Source organism: Balaenoptera borealis (genome assembly GCF_965194805.1).
Source record: "Balaenoptera borealis genome assembly, chromosome: 13".
NCBI lineage: Eukaryota > Metazoa > Chordata > Mammalia > Artiodactyla > Balaenopteridae > Balaenoptera > Balaenoptera borealis.
The window spans coordinates 106,231,033-106,248,900 of NC_138870.1; the positions used below are offsets into that span (position 1 = coordinate 106,231,033).

Consider the following 17,868-nt stretch of genomic DNA (forward strand, 5'->3'; position numbering starts at 1 on the left):
TCAACGTTAATGTACAAAAACACAGTTGGTTTATGTATACTTATCATGTATCTTGCACCTTTGCTCAATTCACTTATCAGTTCTCATGGTAGGTTTGTATATTCCTTTGGGTTTTCTATCTGTATAATCATATCATCTGTGAATAAAGACAGTTTTACTTTTTCTTTCCAATTATTATGCCTTTTATTTGTTTTTCTTTGTAGTACCAGCTAGAACCTCTAATATAATGTTGAATGGAAGTGGTGATAGTGGGTCTTCATTGGTTGAGGAAGTTGCTTTCTGGTTCTATTTTATGGAAAGTTTTTACCATGAAAGGGTGTTGGAGTTTGTCAAATGCCTTTTCTACATTTGTTGGGATGATTATTTGGTTTCTGTCCTTTATCCTATCAATATGATGTGTTGTATTAATTAATTTTCAGATGTTAAAGCAACTTTGCATTCTTAGGATAAATCCCGTTAGTGTGGGGTGTATAATCCTTTTTAAATGTGGCTGGGGGGAATTCCCTGGCAGTCCAGTGGTTAGGGCTCCATGCTTCCTTTGCAGGGGGCACGGGTTCAATCCCTGGTCAGGGAACTAAGATCCCACATGCCGTGTGGCACAGCCAAAGAACAAAACAAAACAAAAAGTGGCTGGATTTGGTTTACTAGTGTTTTGTTAAGGATTTTTGCATATATCATATATATTCATGAGATATTTGTGTATGAACTTTTTTCCCCATATGATATCTTTTTTAAAAAATTATTTGTTTATTTTTGGCTGTGTTGGGTCTTCGTTGCTGCATGCGGGCTTTCTCTAGTTGCGGCGAGTGGGGGCTACTCCTCATTGTGGTGTGCGGGCTTCTCGCTGCGGTGGCTTCTCTTGTTGTGGAGCACAGGCTCTAGGCACGTGAGCTTCAGTAGTTGTGGCACACGGGCTCAGTAGTTGTGGCTCACAGGCTGTAGAGCACAGGCTCAGTAGTTGTGGTGCACAGGCTTAGCTGCTCCACAGCATGTGGGATCTTCCCGGACTAGGGCTTGAACCTGTGTTGGCAGGCGGATTCTTAAGCACTGTGCCACCAAGGAAGTCCCTCCCGTATGATATCTTTTGTTTTGGTATCAGGGTACTACCAGCCCCAGAGAGTGAGTTGGGAAGGTCTTCATTTCTTTTTGTAGATTGGATTTCTGTATGGGATCATATTCCTTTGGCTTGAAGCACTTCCTTCAGTATTTTGTATGTTGTGGGTATACTGGGGACAGAATCACTCAACTTTTTTTTTTTTTTTAATTAATTAATTAATTTAATTTATTTATTTTTTGCTGCATTGGGTCTTTGTTGCTGTGCGCAGGCTTTCTCTAGTTGCGGTGAGCGGGGGCTACTCTTCGTTGCGGTGCGTGGGCTTCTCATTGCTGTGGCTTCTCTTGTTGTGGAGCACGGACTCTTGGCACGTGGGCTCAGTAGTTGTGGCGCAGAGGCTCAGTAGTTGGGGCGCACGGGCTTAGTTGCTCCGTGGCATGTGGGATCTTCCCGGGCCAGGGATCGAACCCATGTCCCCTGCATTGGCAGGCGGATTCTTAACCACTGCGCCACCAGGGAAGCCCCAGAATCACTCAACTTTTGTTTGTCTGAAAAAGTCTTTATTTACCCTTCAGTTTTGAAGGATATTTTTGCTGGATAATTCTAGGTTGACAGCTTTTTTTCCCAGCACTTTGAAAAAGTTATTCTGTTGTCTTTTAGTTTCTGTTGGTTCTGATGAGGAATCAGCTATCATTCTTACTTTTGTTTACCTGATACCCTTTTTCCTGCTGTTTAAGATGTATATTTATTTCTATTAAATAAATTTTTTATTAAAAACTTTTCTTCAATTTGGCTGTAATCTTCTAGGTGTGCTGTTTTTGTATTTGCTTGGATCTGTGGGTTGATGTATTTAATCAACTTTGGAAACTTTTTGGCCATTGCCTCTTAAATAATTCTTTTGCCTCATCATCTGTCTTCTCTCGAGACTCCAGTGATATATATTTTATTTTAATATTTATATATTTAGGCTGCTCTGGGTCTTAGTTGCGGCACACAGGATTTTTTTTTTAATTTTTATTTATTTATTTATTTATATTTATTTTTGGTTGTGTTGGGTCTTTGTTTCTGTGCGAGGGCTTTCTCTAGTTGCAGCGAGTGGGGGCCACTCTTCATCGCGGTGCGCGGGCCTCTCACTGTCGCGGCCTCTCTTGTTGCAGAGCACAGGCTCCAGATGTGCAGGCTCAGTAGTTGTGGCTCACGGGCCCAGTTGCTCCACAGCATGTGGGATCTTCCCAGACCAGGGCTCGAACCTGTGTCCCCTGCATTGGCAGGCAGATTCTCAACCACAGCGCCACCAGGGAAGCCCTTTTTTTTTTTAGTTGCAGCATGCGGACTGTTAGTTGCGGCATTCAAACTCTTAGTTGTGGCATGCATGTAGGATCTAGTTCTCCAACCAGGGATTGGACCCGGTCCCCCTGCATTAGGAATGTGGAGTCTTACCCCCTGGACCACCAGGGAAGTCCCTCCAATGATATCTATTTTAGATTGTTTGATGTTGTCCCACAGGTTTCGAATGTGTTGGTATTTTCAAAATTCTTCTTTCTCTCTTTGTTTATATTTGTATATTTTCTTTTCATCTATTTTCAAATTCCCTGCTTTTCTTTGTGCTCATTCGGTTATTTATTCCGTCCAGTGACATTTTAATTTCAGATACTGTATTCTTCAGTTCCAGAATTTCTTTTTGGTTTTTCTTTCAAGTTTGCATTTCTCTGCTAATATTCTCCACCTGTTCATTTCTTCTGTTCCCTTTTCCTAAAATTTTAAAAAATATTTATAATTGCTGTTCTGACGTTTTCATCTGCCAGTTCCAATGTATGGTCATTTTTGGTTCCTGTAGATTGTTTTTTCTCTTGATCATGGGTAATATTTTTCTTCTTTGCACGTGTAATAATTTTTTATTGCAAAATGGACATTGTAGATAGTATATTCTAGAAATTCTGTTTTAGGTTATCTGTCCTTAAAGAGTGTTGAGTTTTGTTAGGGCAGGCTGTTAAATGACTGGAAGATGATCTCGATCCTGTAGGAACTTTTCTAGGGTAGATCTGTTTTGGCTTTGTACTAAGTTTTAGGGCATAGCTTTTAATTCTGGAACATGTTTTTTACTCCTAAGGCATGGCCTTTCTGGGGTTTTTATAGAAAACCCTTCTAGTTTGGCAGAACTTAAACTCCAGAGTCTGTCTCCACAGTGCTGGACGGCTGCTGAGTCTTGGCTCAGCTCTTTCACCTCACATAGCTGTTCTCAGATATTTAAAGTATATCGTGATGATTTGATGCAAGTATACAATTAACTAGTTAACTGTCACAGCTAGAGCTATATATATACACATACACATACACTTTTGGTGAGAACAGTTAAGTTTCGTCTTAGCAAATTTCAATGCATTGTTATTAACTGTAGTCACCATATTCTTATATCTGATCTTCAGACCTTATTCATCTTATAGCTGAGTGTTTGCTCCCTTTTACCAACCTCTCCCTGCACCCCCCTGCCCCCCAGCCTCTCTTCTACTCTCTATTTCTTTGAGTTTGACTTATTTTTCTGCTTGGTTTCTTGGTGTCTCATCCCGCCACTTGCTGTTTAGGAGTCAGCCAAGGATTTGGGAGGAATTTAATGCAGGTTTGGGGGGCTCCCTTCTTTTCTGGTTTTCCTGTTGGATTTTCAGCCATGCTGGTCGCCCTGAACTCTGGCCTCTTTCCTCCTTGCTCTCCTTCTTCCAGTGATTATGTTCCCTCCAGTTTCTGCACGTTCTTGATTCGTCTCCGGTACCTCCAAATACTTGTTTTCATTTTTTATTTTTTAAAATTAATTAATTAATTTATTTTGGCTGTGTTGGGTCTTCGTTGCCGCACGTGGGCTTTCTCTAGTTGTGTCGAGCGTGGGCTACTCTGTTGCGGTGCACGGGCTTTTCATTGTGGTGGCTTCTCTTGTTGCAGAGTGTGGGCTCTAGGCACGCGGGCTCTAGAGCGCAGGCTCAGTAGTTGTGGCGCACGGGCTTAGTTGCTCCGTGGCGTGTGGGATCTTCCCGGACCAGGGCTCGAACCCGTGTCCCCTGCGTTGGCAGGTGGATTCTTAACCACTGTGCCACCAGGGAAGTCCTAAATATACTCTTAAAATAATGCATTACTTACAGTTATATAAGTAGTAAAAGAATGAAGTTATGGATACTGCAAATTAATGATTATCTCTGTGGACGAAGGGAGTTAAATAGGTTGTCAATTCCTCGGTGTATTAGAAACAATTTATTTTTTTTTTAAGTAGGTGACATATATGAGCAAATGTTAACATTTATTAAATCTCAGTACATGGGTATTTGTTATATTCTTCTCTGGACCTTTTTATGTTTTAAATATTTTCATAATTCAGAATAAATAAAAATTCGTAAAACCAGATTATTATAGTGTGTTGATTCTCTGGAAGTGCTCTTGTGAGAGCACTGAGGAAGGACTCAGTGACCTGACAAAAGTGGTTTTCGGTGAATTTCGGACTTGAGAAACAGACAGGAATTTGCCAAGTAGGAAGATGGGACGAAGGGTGTTCCAGGCAGAGAGGACCCACGTGCCAAGGTGTCAGCTATGAGAGACTCGCAGCATATTTAAGAAGTAGTGGGTGCTGGTGTGGTTGGGGAGGTGGGTGGGGATGAGGAAAGAGAACCGAGACTGTGTCGAGTGATGGCCCCACTTAATGTGGCCTGGTGTCGAGGCTGGCAGTGTGCTCTCTGTTCCCTTTTCCTCTTTTTCTGCCTTTTTTTTGGATTAAGAGTATATTTATGATTCTGTTTGGGTCTTCGTATAGCTTTCATGTCTCTAACACGTCTAATATTTCCCCTAGGTTTTTGAACATATGGAATATGGTTACAACAACTGCTTAAATATCCTTGTCTATTAATTTTATCATCTGTGTCATTTCTAGGTTGATTATGGTTTGTGTTTTCCTGCTTCCTTGCATGTCTGGTCATTTTTGATTGGATGCCAAGACACTGTGACTTTTATCTTGTTGGATGCTGGGTATTTTTGTATTTCTATAAATATTCTTGACCTTTGTTCTGGAATGTTGTTAAATTACTTAGAAACAGTTTGATTCTGTGGGTCTGGCTTTTAGGCTTTGTTAGGTGGGACCAGAGTTATGTTGAGTCCAGTGTTGTCACTTTGCCCCACCACTGAGGCAAAAGTCTTCTGAGTACTTTGTCCAGTGCCCCGAAATTAGGAAATTTTCCACTGTGACTGGGAGAAAGAGTAACTCTCCTTGGCCCCCTGTGAACTCGGAGGGTGGTTCCTGCTAATCCCTGGCTTGGATGCCTTTCTTACACACTTGCATTGATCAGTACCTGGCTGGAGCCAGCAGATCCTCAGCGCTGTCTACGACTCTGTCCCTTCCAGTGCTCTGCCTGTGGACTCTAGCGCCTTGGCCTTCCTGGACTCCCAGTGCTGTTTCTTCACCTCGGGGGACTGCTGGACCCCACCTGGTGTCTCTGCTGTTACCTAGAACTACTTGTCAGGCAGGAAACTGGGCAGTTAAGGGGCTCCTCTTGTTTCCCTCCTGTCAGGGATCACTGTTCTTCACTGCAGGATAGCCAGTGTCTTGAAAACCATTTCATTTGTAAATCTGGTCCCTGTTATTTCGTCTTGGCCAGAAGCAAAAGTATCAAAAACAGGTATTTTTGAATGAAGGTATTAGGAAGCATAGAAGATAGTGATGGGACCTATGAGAATGCTGACCCCTTTCTGGTTCGGGATGCCTGGGTGGTAGAGCAGAGGTGGCCTTACCTGGGTGGACATGAAGGGAATTCATGTGTTTAGGGAAGGAGGTGGGGATAGAGCTTGGGAGAAAGGTGTCACAGGAGAACCAGGCTACAGAATGAGATCCTGAGGGCCTGCTGAGAAGAAGAGCCCGCGGGGTGTGGGCTGGAGGCCACAGGTGACAGAACGCTCGTACCTGCAGTGGGAGGACGTGGGAGAGGGTGACGCTGCCAGGGAGAGCAAGCATGGGGAGGACGCCCAGGCTGTGTGCCCGCCGAGGAGAAGGTGCCACTCATTCCCGGGCTGCGTGTCCCCCGTGATGTCCCGGCTGTTTCGGGCTTCCTCCGGCTCAGACTAAGCAGAATTTGTCAAGAAGATGTATGTTATAAAAGCACTGGTTCAAAGTCAGAATAAACAGGTCTCAGGGCCCTTACAGAGATACTTCCTTATTTTGAAACTGTGTATAAAGTGCTGAAAAGCCAATTTTGAATTATTTACTTAATAATTTTGAAATGTTAGATGTGCCAACTTTAAAAATAAAACAACCAGTTAGTTATTTTACCAGCAAAATGGGTTTCTTTGGGAATAGCAGAGAGTTGCAATTCAGGGCAAGCAAGCAATAGCAAAAGCCATAGGCTAGTCTCATGAACAAAGCAGAGGAAGGTTACTTTGTAGAGAAAAAGGAGGAAGTTGGGAGGGGCTATTTTGAACAAAAGTCCATTGGAGGAAAGTGAGAGTTCAGGGTGGTGATGGTTTCTCCCTGGCTGAGTTGCTGGGCAAACAGGAAACCTTCCTCCATGGGGGTCTGTGGTTGAGGCTGAGCAGCAGTGGGTGCGGGCTCCCCTTCTGGCCTCCTGACTCTATTGTAAACGAAGTTTCCGTTGTTCTGTTTCACAGATGTAAAAAGATTTTCCTATTTTAGGAGATAACACTGACTTATTCCTGGCTTAGTAGCACAACTTCGAGTGCCTTTTTTTGCTTGACTTTTATATGAAATTTAAAAATACACAAATGTACAGAAAAGATAATGAGCACCCATGTACTCATCTCCCAGCTTTATCAGTGATTGGTACTTTGCCAGTTATTATTATTATTTTTTAATCTGTCCCTTTTTCTCTCACACTTTTTTTTTTAATGTTGTGAACCGTCTATTTTTTTTTTAAACATCTTTATTGGAGTATAATTGCTTTACAGTGTTGTGTTAGTTTCTGCTGTATAACAAAGTGAATCAGCTATATGCATATGTATATCTCCATATCCCCTCCCTCTTGCGTCTCCCTCCCACCCTCCCTATCTCACCCCTCTAGGTGGTCACAAAGCACCGAGCTGATCTCCCTGTGCTATGCAGCTGCTTCCCAGTAGCTATCTGTTTTACATTTGGTAGTGTGTATATGTCAGTGCCATTCTCTAACTTTGTCCCAGCTTACCCTTCCCCCTCCCCATGTCCTCAAGTCCATTCTCTACTTCTGTGTCTTTATTCCTGCCCTGCCCCTAGGTTCTTCAGAACCATTTTTCTTTTTAGATTCCATATATATGTGTTAGTATGCGGTATTTGTTTTTCTCTTTCTGTCTTACTTCACTCTGTATCACAGACTCTAGGTCCATCCACCTCACTACAGATAACTCAATTTCGTTTCTTTTTATGGCTGAGTAATATCTCTCTCACGCTTTTAAAATTTATTTCGTTCTTGTGTTTCGGTGGAGTGTTTTAAAAGTAAATCCAAGAAATAATGTCATTTCACCCATGAATACTTCACTTTTTCTCTCTAACAGACAAGGAAAGTTTTTATTTTTAAAAACATAGTGGTCATGTCATTTTTACAACTAAGAGATTTACAGTAATTCCTTAATACCATCTAATACCAGTCCATATTCAGATTTCCCCAATAGCTTCAAAAATATACTCTTCCAGTTGATTCGTTTTAATTGGACCCAAACAAGATCTAAATATTATATTTGATGATTAGGTCTCTTAGGGCTCTTATATTCTAGAACAGTCACCCCTCCTTATTGCTAAAGTATAATTTTCAAAAGGTAAAATCATTGGGCTTCCCCGGTGGCTCAGTGGTTAAGAATCCACCTGCCAGTGCAGGGGACACAGGTCCGAGCCCTGGTCCGGAAAGATCCCACATGCCATGGAGCAACTAAGGCCGTACGCCACAACTACTGAGCCTGCGCTCTAGAGCCTGCAAACCACAACTGCTGAAGCCTGCATGCCTGGAGCCCGTGCTCTGCAACGAGAAGCCACTGCAATGAGAAGCCCGTGCAGTGCAACGAAGAGTAGCCCCCACTCGCCGCAAGTAGAGAAAGCCCGGGCACAGCAACAAAGACCCAACGCAGCCAAAAAAATAAATTAAAAAAAAATTAATTAGTTATTTTAAAAAAGGTGAAATCATGACTTCCATGCAAATACAGAATGAACAGTCCTGGGCTCTGCTGGTCTGTGTTTTTTTTTTTTTTTAATAAATTTATTTATTTATACTTTTTTGGCTGCGTTGGGTCTTCGTTGCTGCACACAGGTTTTGTCTAGTCATGGTGAGCAGGGGCTACTCTTCGTTGCGGTGCGTAGGCTTCTCATTGTGGTGGCTTCTCGTTGTGGAGCACGGGCTCTAGGCGCGTGGGCTTCAGTAGTTGTGGCGCACGGGGTTAGTTGCTCCGCGGCATGTGGGATCTTCCCGGGCCAGGGCTCGAACCTGTGTCCCCTGCATTGGCAGGCGGATTCTTAACCACTGTGCCACCAGGGAAGCCCCCTGGTCTGTGTTTTTGCTGCATGCCTTGAAGTCAGTCCTTTTGCCAAGGAGCGCTAGTCACGTTATTTGGAAATGGTGTTAGGGATCACACCTGGAGCGCTTTGGAACGCTTTTCTTCTAGAAGTTGTGATGGATCGTCAGTGAGCCGTGCAGTCATCTTGTGACCAGGATATGTGCCTCTTGATAGTTACAGTGTGTAGGCATGAAACTAGATGACTTCACAGAGATCCTCCTCATGTCCTTCAATTCCAACCATTGAGTTAGTTAACCAGATTTAAAATGGGTGTGTATCGTTGGTACCAATCTCTGTAGAACAAGCATGGACAAGGGAGTTTTTAGATCCTTAATCATGAAATGTTCTGATAATTTAAATACTAAGTAAAGCTAATGATTTTTGTTTTCCTTTTCCCTATCATTTTGGTGAGTTAACTTTACAGAAGTAGAACTTAAAATAAGTTTCTTCCTCTTATTTTTCAGGTGAAGAGATTATAAGTCTACTGAATGAAAAAATTTTTCTTAAAGTTGCATATACTCCAAGAGAAAATCCCAAATGTTTTTATATTCTGCCTAAATACAAAATTTAAACAAGGAGTTTCCACAGAAGGTAAGATAATTGTTTTGGGTTCTGTTTTATTGTGTAATTTATGCAAATATACTGTATAAGGGGACATTCGAAGATGGATGACAGCAAAAATTTTAGTTTTGAAGATGTGCATATAGTGTCCTGACTTTTAGGGATTCTTGACCCTCCTGTGTCTGGTTTTGAGGTGCTGTGCTGTGGAAAAGTTACTTGGTCTCTCCAAGCCAAAGGGTAATCCAAATAAAACAGGGACAGTCATGCATATGTAGTGAGGAACATGCCGTGTCTCACCCGTGGGGAATAGGTGAGATAGGCTTATATGTGTTATGGCCGCTGTCAGAACACATTCCAAGTAGAAGCTGAAAAGGCGGGGAGGGGCTTGTGCCTCCAGCTGTAGTAGATGCCCCTAAAAGGTTTGCCCATCGCAATCCAATTAGATAGATGCTGGCTAAATTACAGTAGATACAACTTCCCGGGAGCACTTTGGTGCTTAAAAATTAAGCTAACTCTTCAAAAGCCAAAAGAGAAAAAGAAAAGAAAAGAAACAGTGAGTATTATGATAGCACTCTTTTGCTCCTTGCTGAAGAGAAGTTAAATCCTTTTCAGAGCAAAGCATATTCATTGTAGGCCCTCGGGATTTCTGTAGATTACGTTTAAGCAAGCTTCATTCTTTTTTCTTTTTTTTTTTAATTAATTTATTTTTTGGCTGCGTTGGGTTTTCGTTGCTGCACGCGGGCTTTCTCTAGTTGCGGCGAGCGGGGGCTACTCTTCGTTGCGGTGCACGGTCTTCTCACTGCGGTGGCTCCTCTTGTTGCAGAGCACAGGCTCTAGGCTCGTGGGCTTCAGCAGTTGTGGCACGTGGGTTCAGTAGTTGTGGCTCGCGGGCTCTAGAGCACAGGCTCTGTAGTTGTGGCGCATGGACTTAGTTGCTCCGTGGCATGTGGGATCTTCCCGGACCAGGGCTTGAACCCGTGTTCCCTGCATTGGCAGGCAGATTCTTAACCATTGCACCACCAGGGAAGTCCAAGCAAGCTTCATTCTATATTCAGGACACACACCGTTGTGAGGAGTTGGCACAATTAGATGCCCTGAGGTCTGCAGGTATTGGATAATCAGATGCAGTATATATAATAATGTATGAAATTTTTGAAGAAATACAAAATAGAATAAAAATTAGTAATGAAAACCAAGGTATCAAAATGATTCCAAGTAGAACTTTCAGAAATGAAAAAAAGTTGAAATTAAAAACAATATATGTGAATTAAATAAACATGGCTGAAGGCAGAATTAGTGAACTGGAATATATACCTGAAGAAATTATCCAGTGTGCAGCATTGAGAGATGGGAGATGGAAAGTGAGACTAGAGAAGTGGAGGGTAGGTTAAAAGTGTGCTGTGACTGTGTAGTTGGAACCCCAGGATGGAAAAGTAGGGAGAAGGAGGAGAGGCGTTATTCAAAGTGTTAATAGTGTTGACTTTTCAGAAACTAATGAGAGATAAATCTGTAGATTTAGGAAGCACACAATGTCCTAAACAGTATAAGTAAAAGGAAACCCACACCCATACACTGAAATTGTATAGCAACAAAGTCAAAAAGACCTTAAGCCAGAGGTAAGAGAGATTACCTACAAAGGAATGTCTGTTAGGTTGACAACGGATGTCTCATTAGCATGAATAGAGGCCACTAGAGAGTGGAGTATCTCCTCAAAGTGATGAGAGACTATAAGTTTCAGTATAGAATTGTGTATCAGATATATTTTACAGAAAAACATCAGTGATTTTATGGATTTGGTAATTGTTAGGCTAGATTATTTGGACTACCTGCTATCCTCCCATCTCCCACCCTATGGAAAACAATTAAAATTACTGGATTAAAGAAAAAATCAAGGGCTTCCCTGGTGGCGCAGTGGTTGGGAATCCACCTGCCAATGCAGGGGACACGGGTTCTAGCCCTGGTTTGGGAAGATTCCACATGCCGCAGAGCAACTGAGCCTGGGTGCCGCAACTACTGAGCCTGTGTTCTAGAGCCCGTGAGCCACAACTACTGAAGCCTGCGTGCCACAACTACTGAAGCCCGAGTGCCTAGAGCCCATGGGCCACAACAAGAGAAGCCGCTGCAATAAGAAGCCGGTGCACTGCAACGAAGAGTAGCTCCCGCTCTCTGCAATTAGAGAAAAGCCTGCACGCAGTAACGAAGACCCAACGCAGCCAAAAAGAAAAAAAAAATCAAAAGACTGACAATAGGGCTTCCCTGGTGGCGCAGTGGTTGAGAGTCTGCCTGCCAGTGCAGGGGACACGGGTTCGAGCCCTGGTCTGGGAGGATCCCACATGCCGCGGAGCAACTGGGCCCGTGAGCCACAATTACTGAGCCTGCGCGTCTGGAGAGGCCGCGATAATGAGAGGCCCCGCGCACCGCGATGAAGAGTGGCCCCCACTTGCCACAACTAGAGAAAGCCCTCGCACAGAAACGAAGACCCAAACACTATTAAAATAGTGTTTAAATAAATAAAAATAAAAATAAAAATAAAGCCAGCTTGTATATCACTTGCTCTTTAAAAAAAAAAAAAAAAAAAAAAGACTGACAATATTGCAAGGAAGTTTTAAACCAAAATATAACAAAGAAAGAACCCAGAAAGGTAATTTAAACACCATAGGATGGAATCTGCCTTTGCCTTAAGGACATCTGCTGATTTGGACAAAGTGGGGCTTTGATTTCTGAGTCCTTGCCGGCCTCTGAAGTGAAGAGCTGCAGTCCTCTCAAGGTAGAGAACCTAAAAGGGGCCCTCCTCATTTTAAATGGGCTCTGAAAGTCAGTGCCCTCAGAGGCAGGGTGAACTAGAAGCATACCTGCCTATCTCCATCTTTGCCCCCACCTTTTTACTAAATGTAGCAGGAAAAAAGGGGGAAAATTGTGGCTGTGGATTGGCCTTTGGGAGGATTTGTGGCCCAGGTTCATATTACTTGGTAGTTCAGGGAAATGAAGCATGAATTTAAGGTTTTCTGGTTTGGTAATGCCTTCAGGCAACAGTGGGACCAAACATAAAACCTCTCTGGAGGAAGTTACCATCATCCTAAAATGCAAAAAACACCTATGAATATTTTTTAAGGATGTTGATTAGTACACAGACAAAACTGGACAAGCACACAAGGAAATAAGGCACCATGCATGAAAACCAGTAGAAACAGCCCTCCTAGATTTTAGATTTGGGGATTATCAGAAACAGACTATTGGGGCTTCCCCGGTGGTCCAGTGGCAGGACTCCACGCTCCTAGTGCAGGGGGCCCGGGTTCTGGTCCCTGGTCGGGGAACTAGATCCCACATGCATGCTGCAACTGAGAGTTTGCATGCCGCAACTAAGAAGTCTGCATGCCACAACTAAGAAGTCCACATGCTGCAACTAAATATCCCTCGTGCAGCAACTAAGACCCGGCGCAGCCAAAAATAAATAGTAAATAAATAAATAAATATTTAAAAAAAGAAACAGACTATTACATAAGCATACTCCTTATTTTTATTTTTATTTACTTATTTTAAACAAATTTATTTATTTGTTTTTGGCTGCATGGGTCTTCATTGCTGTGCACGGGCTTTCTCTAGTTGCGGAGAGCGGGGGCTACTCTTCGTTGTGTTGCGCGGGCTTCTCATTGCAGTGGCTTCTCTTGTTGCGGAGCACAGGCTCTAGGTGCACAGGCTTCAGTAGTTTTGACACGTGGGCTCAGTAGTTGTGGCACACGGACTTAGTTGCTCCGCCATGTCCCCTGCATTGGCAGGCGGATTCTTAACCACTGTGCCACCAGGGGCGTCCTGTGGCTATTCTTTTCACTTCTGATTTTAGATTTTTGTTCATCTGTTCCTCCCACCCCACCCCCTTCTTTTTGGTCCCCCCATCCCCCCGCCACCCCCAGTGGACTGTGCCCAGTATAGACATGGTCTTGTTTGTTGTTTGACTGGTTGTGCAAGTATCCACTGCTCTCCATGGATTCACATTGTCGCTTTTTTCCAGACCAATAGAATTCCAGTGGTGTGTTGGTAAATGTTTAATATCTGGCTCTCTGGGAGAGTCAAAAACCTCCTGGCCACGGGGCTTCCATGGTGGCGCAGTGGTTAAGAGTCCGCCTGCCAATGTGGGGGACACGGGTTTGATCCCTGGTCCAGGAAGATCCCACATGCCCCAGAGCAACTAAGCCCGTGAGCCACAACTACTGAGCCTGCGCTCTAGAGCCCGCGTGCCGCAATTACTGAAGCCAGCATGCTCTAGGGCCCGAGTGCTGCAACCACTGAGCCCACGTGCTGCAACCACTGAAGCCCACGCGCCTAGAGCCTGTGCTGCACAACAAGAGAAACTACCAGGATGAGAAGCCTGCGCACCACAATGAAGAGTAGCCCCCGCTCGCTGCAGCTGGAGAAAGCCTGTGTGCAGAAAGGAACATCCAATGCAGCCAAAAATAAAAATAATAATAAAAAAATTTTTTAAAGGTCAAAAACAAAAAAAGCACAAAAATCTCCTGGCCTGTAGCATTTGTCGATTTCTACAGTGCTAATGCTTCTGTCATGTCCAACTTGAGCTACCAGTGTGATGCCACTTGAAGGTGGCACTGGGAGAGGCTCACGGTCAGCTCCCGTGAGCAAGTCATGCCTCCCCAGCCACTGCTGAGCCCGTCCTCTGTGGCAAGGTGACCTTGTCTCTGTTTCCTTCTCTCCTTTGCAGTCAGGAGACTGAGGAGGAAGTGTGCCAGCCCCTGCTCTGGGCTCCTCACGGGGTAGCTCAGTTCATCCTCACAGCAGCTCTACGTGGAGGGTGCTCCTTGTCCCCAGTTTACAGGTGAGGACACCAGGGCACGAGAGGTCAGGTCACATAGCAGAGCCAGGACCTTGGTTGTGAAACTTTTTAAAAAAGCGATTGGTCAGACAGGTATAGGGTGCGTTTCAGATTCTCATTTTCTCTTAGCAACAGTCTCTACTGCAGAATGTTCTTTTCTGAAGGGCTCTGTCCATGGAACTGCGTGATCGTATGGACAACATTTCTCTTTGGAAGCTGCCTTGTGTCTGATGGTTATACTAACCAGAAGAAGTAAATGAGAGGTAGTTTAAGAGGAACTTGAAGTTCCTCTCATTTGGCTGTTGGATAAGAGTCTAGAAGATGCTGGTAATACTTTGCTTGGCATTCCAGACAGACTGTGGAGGCTGTTGTCAGGATGTGACGGGAATCCTTGTGCTGTGTTGCATCTCACGTATAACCAGAGACGTCTCAAGTCAACACGCCAGTACTGTGAGCCAGTAGCTTGTTCTAAAGATATGCTGTCGGTGGTGGGCCTCTAGGTCATCTAAGGAAGGAAAATTAGCCTTCCTGTAGGTGAGGGCCGATTAAGAGAATGCTAGCATCTCTTTGGAGGATAGTGCATAGTTGTTGGGATACAAGAAACGTTTGGAAGGGACTTCCCTGGTGGTCCAGTGGTTAAGAATCGCCTTCCAATGCAGGGGACACGGGTTCGATCCCTGGTTGGGGAACTAAGATCCCACATGCCGCGGAGCAACTAAGCCCACATGCCACAACCAGAGTGTAGCCTGCTTGCCGCAATGAAAAATCCTGAGTGCCACAACTAAGATCCAACACAGCCAAAAATGAATGAATGAATGAATAAATAAGTAAATATTAAAAAAAAAAGTAAAGTCATCTTGAAACGTTTGGAAAAGAAGTATGCAGTATTACCTGAGTAACAGTTCTAGAACCAGTTTAAACCAGTTCCTTAGGCAGTGAAGTTAGCTGCACCTAAACCAGTACCATTGCTATGAACTCTTTAAGGGATTCCACTGATGAGATTACGTATTTCTTAAAATGCATGGATAGCTGACGGAAGCACAGAAACGTTGCTGCACAGAGATTTTTGGTTTAATGGCCTAGGTGTGAGCTGGTGAGGCACACAGTCTAAGTGAATGACTTTGAGAGTAACCTATTTTTATTTCAGGTGTCAGTGGGAATGTAAATAGAGGTTCTCAGATGCTGGTCTGTATGTAATATTGGTGAGATGAGCAAAGGTGAGCTTTTCTTAAAACTGTTTTTTTAGAGTGAGACATAATCCTCAATCCTGATATTATGGCTTTCTTCTTTTGATATTGAAAAAGCCATTGTTGTCTGAATTGAAGGTGATTGTAGATGATAGTTTATCCTTTCCTCCTTTTTTTAAAATTTAATTTATTTAATTTATTTATTTTGGACTGCATTGGGTCTTCGTTGCTGCGTGCGGGCTTTCTCTAGTGGTGGCGAGCGGGGGCTACTCTTCGTTGTGGTGAGCAGGCTTCTCATTGTGGTGGCTTCTCTTGTTGCAGAGCATAGGCTCTAGGCGCGTGGGCTTCAGTAGTTATGGCACGTGGGCTTAGTTGCTCCACAGCATGTGGGATCTTCCCGGGCTAGGGCTTGAACCCGTGTCCCCTGTATTAGTAGGTGGATTCTTAACCACTGTGCCACCAGGGAAGCCCCTTTGTGTCTGCTTTTCTTTCTCTCTCTTTCCCTCCCTCCCTCCTCCTGGCTTGGCAGAGTGAAAAAGTTGGCAACCCTGTTAGTTTTCTAAATTAAAATAAAAGAACTTGGGACTTCCCTGGTGGCGCAGTGGTTAAGAATCCGCCTGCCAGTGCAAGCGACACGGGTTCGATCCCTGGTCCGGGAAGATCCCACATGCCATGGAGCAATTAAGCCCATTTGCCACAACTATTGAAGCCCGCGCACCTAGAGCCTGTGCTCCGCAACAAGAGAAGGCACCTCAATGAGAAGCCTGCGCACTGCAACGAAGAGTAACCCCCGCTCACCACAACAAGAGAGAGCCTGCGCGCAGCAACAAAGACCTAATGCAGCCAAAGATAAAATAAATAAATAAATAAATTTATTTTTAAAAAAAAGGAAAGAACTTAGCCAGCCTGTGAAATCCCCGTGTCTTGGAACGTTGAGCTGGGCCGCCTTTAGCACACAGGCCCTGGGGTAGATAAGTTGGTGCACCAGATTCTGCAGAAGGTATGGGTTCTCAGAGGCCCTTGAGTGTCTTACTCTTTTATACAGGGTGGAAATCCTGCCTAGACTTGCTCTTTTATGATTTAGGGGTAAATAAGTAGATGTTAATTTAGTTTATTCTTTCAAACTATAAAAGATATGAATAAGCGAGTAGCATGATGATGATTATTTGGGTGAAATTTTGGTTTTATTTGTTGGTCAAGATTTGTTCTGTGTGTGCTCCGGTGCTGTCTGGTGGAACACATAAGATGTATGACCATCCCCACCATGAAGGAGCCTGTGGCTTGTGGGCTGGCGTGTGCAGACCCAGGCCTGGTGTGCAGTGCTGGCATCACGCAGAGCAGCATAGTGTGGGCGCTTGGCACGTTGAGGCCGCCTCTGTGCTGCTGCGGTGAAACCAACCAGGCTCCGTGGGGGCCTATCAGTACTTCATTCTTTCTTATTACTGAATAATACTCCATTGTATGGATAGACCACATTTTAAAAAAATTTTATTTAATTTATTTTATTATTTTTGTCTGCTTTGGGCCTTCGTTGCTGCGCGCGGGCTTTCTCTAGTTGCGGTGAGCGGGGGCCCCTCTTTCGTTGCAGTGCGCGTGCTTCTCATTGCGGTGCCTTCTCGTTGTGGAGCATGGGCTGTAGGCGTGCGGGCTTCAGTAGTTGTGGCTCACGGGCTCAGTAGTTGTGGCTCGCAGGCTCTAGAGCGCAGGCTCAGTAGTTGTGGCACATGGGGTTAGTTGCTCCGCGGCATATGGGATCTTCCTGGACCAGGGATCGAACCTCTGGCCCCTGCATTGGCGGGTGGATTCTTAACCACTGCACCACCAGGGAAGTCCCTTCATTGTGCTTTTGACTTGCATTTCCCGGATGGCTAATGGTACTGAGCATTTTTTTGTATGCTTTTTGTCCATTTGGATATTTTCTTTGGAGAAATGTCTATTCAGATCCTTTACTCATTTTTTTCTTTATTAATTAATTAATTAATTTTTGGCTGTGTTGGGTCTTCGTTGCTGTGCACGGGCTTTCTCTAGTTGAGGTGAGCAGGGGCTACTCTTTGTTGCAGTGCACGGGCTTCTCATTGTCATGGCTTCTCTTTTTGCGGAGCACGGGCTCTAGGCGCGCAGGCTTCAGTAGTTGTGGCACGTGGGCTCAGTAGTTGTGGCTTGCGGGCTCTAGAGCTCAGGCTCAGTAGTTGTGACACACAGGCTTAGTGGCTCTGTGGCATGTGGGATCTTCCCAGACCAGGGCTCGAACCCATGTCCCCTGCATTAGCAGGCGGATTCTTAACCACTGTGCCACCAGGGAATCCCAGATCCTTTACTTGTTCTAAAATTTGTCTTTTTATTATTGAGTTGTAAGAGTTCTTTATATATTCTAGGTACAAGTCCTTTTTCAGATATATGATTTGCAAAAATTTTCTTTTGTGAAAATGTTCTCCCATTGTGTGTGTTGTTTTTACACTTTCTTAAAGGTGTCATTTGAAGCACAAAAACTATTTTTGAGGAAGTCCAAGTTATATTTTCTTTTGTTGCTTTTGGTGTCATATCTAAGAAACCATCAGCAAATACATGATTGTTTCTTCTAAGAGTTTTATAGTTTTAGCACTTAAATTTAGGTCTTTGATCTATGTTGGTAAATTTTTGTATATACTGTATAAATAAGGGTCTACATTTATTTATTGTTGTTTTTTTTTTAAATTTATTTATTTATTTATGGCTGTGTTGGGTCTTCGTTTCTGTGCGAG

The 17,868-nt window shown here is 43.9% G+C and overlaps 1 protein-coding gene across 8 annotated transcripts in view; it reads left to right on the top strand.

Annotated features, from left to right (window-relative positions):
- Positions 1-17,868, top strand: part of PPP6R2 (protein phosphatase 6 regulatory subunit 2) — a 72,494-nt gene that overhangs the window by 7,946 nt on the left and 46,680 nt on the right. For 5 of the 8 annotated variants that reach the window (XM_082350134.1, XM_082350132.1, XM_082350136.1 and 2 more), the window contains exon 2: positions 9,019-9,145. The gene's annotated coding sequence lies outside the window, so the exon portion shown is untranslated. Of the gene's footprint in view, positions 1-9,018; positions 9,146-13,829; positions 13,944-17,868 lie in introns of those variants that run through there. The other 3 variants (XM_082350139.1, XM_082350140.1, XM_082350135.1) reach the window with 2 other exon arrangements.